Genomic DNA, 3,157 nt, shown 5'->3' with positions numbered 1-3,157 from the left:
ACACACACACACACACACACGCGCACACACACACACACACACACATACACACACAATCACGACGTTTGGATGCCTATGGTGCACAGGCTTCGTGACAAAGTTTTTTTGAGAGCAAAGAGCAGAAACTATGATAATGCACCGTCTGGGGGATTATAATTCAAGTCTATGGTAATCATAAATTCTGTTTTGAGCGGATACAAGCACGGTTTTTACCGCTGTTTTGCGCCTTTTAAAACACACTGCGTTTTATTTCATCTTCCTGGAGCAGGAGTGCACTTACTGACCCCAAAAAAATAATTAAAAAATCAACTCTTACCCGCAGGAAAGCCTATAACTCTCCGAGGGTAAAAGTTTCTTTGGGTCACCTGGTACTATGCAGGGTGCACTCACGTTTAATACATCCTAAATTGAGAAACACAGTCAGTTACAAATTATTCCCCGAACCATCCCACGACACACCCTCGAGCAGTCTGGGTCGTCTGGGCGCCGCCATTGCCGTGTGACCGGAACCTGTGGGAATTCCAGAGCCCCCGGAGGCCGGAGAAGCTGACCGTCGGAACTGTGACGTTGTGGAGGCAGCCGAGGCTGACGGAGTGGTCAGAAACTTGTGGTGGATGCGTTGCGTCGTGGACAAGCTGGCACGAGGAATTCTCGTCCATGTTTGCCACATTCCGTCCCTGTTCCTCGCCCGTGTCTCACCGGACACCAGAGAGTGCGCTGTGGCGCTGACTTCTCTTCCTGGAGTCACTGGTTTCTCAGAATCGTCTGAAGAACTGAGCTCATCGCTGTCTCTGTCTTTGTCCACCACTCCTCCTCCTCCGCCCCCTCCTCCTCCCCTTCCACCTCCCCCTTCATGATCTCTTCCTCCTCCTCCCCCTTCCCCTAATCCTCCCCCTCCTACAGCTGCGATCTCCTCCTCAACTTCATCAGAGTCCGAATCGGAACCGGCAAGGCCATGGGCGATGGTTCCGGAGGAGGAAGGGTGGCCGCTGTCTACTGTAGACATGCGCTCTCGGCCTCCTGTGTGATGATCCGCGTCCACGCTAATCATATCCGGACTCGCAAACGTTTGCTCGGTCTCGCTCGCTCCTGAAGTGCTCGAGGCTCGCTCACGATTTGTCGTACTCGAAGACTCGGACAGACTTTGACTCGTCTTACGCTTCGAAGCGGATTGCTTTGCACGCTGCTTGGAAGAAGAACGGTGTCGACATTTCTTCCGCTGTGCGGTCGAAGACGAAGAACGAGAATCGTTCGACTGGTTCTCTTTGGAGTAAACGAGAGTAATTTTGATAGACTTTTTTCCTGAACTGATAAAGTATGATTTGGGTTCAAGCGACGCCTTTTCTTCTTGCAGGAGTGCTACCACAGGCCCGGGCAAGGGGTATTCCATGAGACAGAGAAAAACTTCTAGAATCAAAGAAGGCTCCAAGCCTGGGTGAAAGCCACACATCGGAACCGTTTGTCCGGTTTTCTTTAAAAAGGAAAAGAAAATGCTGGTTTAATATGCTGGTTTCCCACTCTGCACGTGAAAATGAAACTGTTGGTTGTAATGACGGGAAAGTTCGTTGAATCTTACCTGCAGTTTCCGAACCGAAGAACGAAATAAGAGCGGTGTTTATCCTTTTCAGACTTGCGAAAAAGTTACTATGTAGAGGCGTCCATTTACCATGAGATGTATTCGAAAAACGTATACACTTTCAGCATAGGTTCGGAAACATTCCCGAAGACATTCAACCACTGTCGTTTGTACCGAAATCAAGCAGCTAACAAATAGACAAGTGGATATGGTTTCTACTCGTTGTAAAAGTATCAAGATGAACCTGTCCCTCCAAGTCCTTCAAGCTGAAGGTATGCGAGGATAATGGTGACACAGACTCTAAACGAAATAATTGACAAGCGAAAACGTAGCTTATGTTTCACCAACTATCTAACGCTATTAGCAACAGTGTCATTTCTCGAATGTATGATATCAGAGTTTAGACTCGCTTTCCAGGTTGATCACAAGAGTAAACCAGCACTTGCAGTCGGAATGACTGGTCAGAAAACGAGATTATGTCCTGAACTCTTTAAGGCTGTAGCGGTCATCAGCAGCAGACCAAAGTCAGTGTTGTGGCACTTCATACTTAATTCAGAATTACAAATTTGAATATTTCGTAGTACACATGATGTTGCCTTCGTCTTTAAATTCCAGATAAAGAAAATGAAATGGAAAAATCTGTGTTATTAAAAAAGTTTTGCTTCTTTTTTAAAGTATTCCAAAATAGCGAATCGCCAAGCGTTGTCGTATGAGTAGAATGCACTTTCTCAATGCCTTGAACACATCATACGCACCCAGAAAGGTATTTTTTGCAGCATAATGACTCGGAAACGGGGGAAAGCAATGTGTTTATCAAGATTGAACTGAATAAAACAAAGCGTCGATTCCAAAACTTGTACAACTGATTTTGTGCTTAGTACATCAGTTTTCACTGCTCATTTAGCAATGCCCGTTTATCGTAGGTAAATCAACACAGTCCTATTTAAAATTTCGAATAATATTTCCCATTCATTAAAGATAAATGCAAAAATTCCCGTTTAATTATATCCATTGATATTTGCTCTTAATCAATAAATATTCAACGATGCCAATTTATCAATGTCCGTTAACAAATCCCATTTATTAAAGAGAATTCAATAATTCCAATTCAACAATGTCCATTAAAGTTTCCTATCAATCAATGATAATTCAACAATGCCGGCTCACTTGTGTATTAAAGGAATAGTATCTGTTCCAACACAAAATAGACCTAACAGAGAAGATCCTGAAGCTGTGATTTCTCGCTTGTTCGGTACACTCAGACGAGACTGCTGTCTCTGTGTTTCTCCACATCTTGCTAAATAAAGAGTTCGAAGTCTCACAAGTTATTCAAATTCTGTCGACAGGGGCAAACGCAAAACATTAGTTCTAATTTCGGATCGTGAAACTACACAGCACATATCATTGTTTTGTCTTATGATCTATAGCATCATGCCAGCCGTGGAGTTGTCTGGTTTCACCGAGGCTCATATTGTAGGACATGGACGGCGGGCGCTGTGGACACGGAGGAGACCTGAGGGCAGAGGAGAACATTGGGAGGTTAGTGGGAGGGATGGAGAAGTGTGTGTGTGTGTGTGTGTG

The sequence above is a fragment of the Aplysia californica genome, unplaced genomic scaffold, assembly GCF_000002075.1.
Source record: "Aplysia californica isolate F4 #8 unplaced genomic scaffold, AplCal3.0 scaffold00503, whole genome shotgun sequence".
NCBI lineage: Eukaryota > Metazoa > Mollusca > Gastropoda > Aplysiida > Aplysiidae > Aplysia > Aplysia californica.
This window is presented reverse-complemented; position numbering follows the sequence as displayed.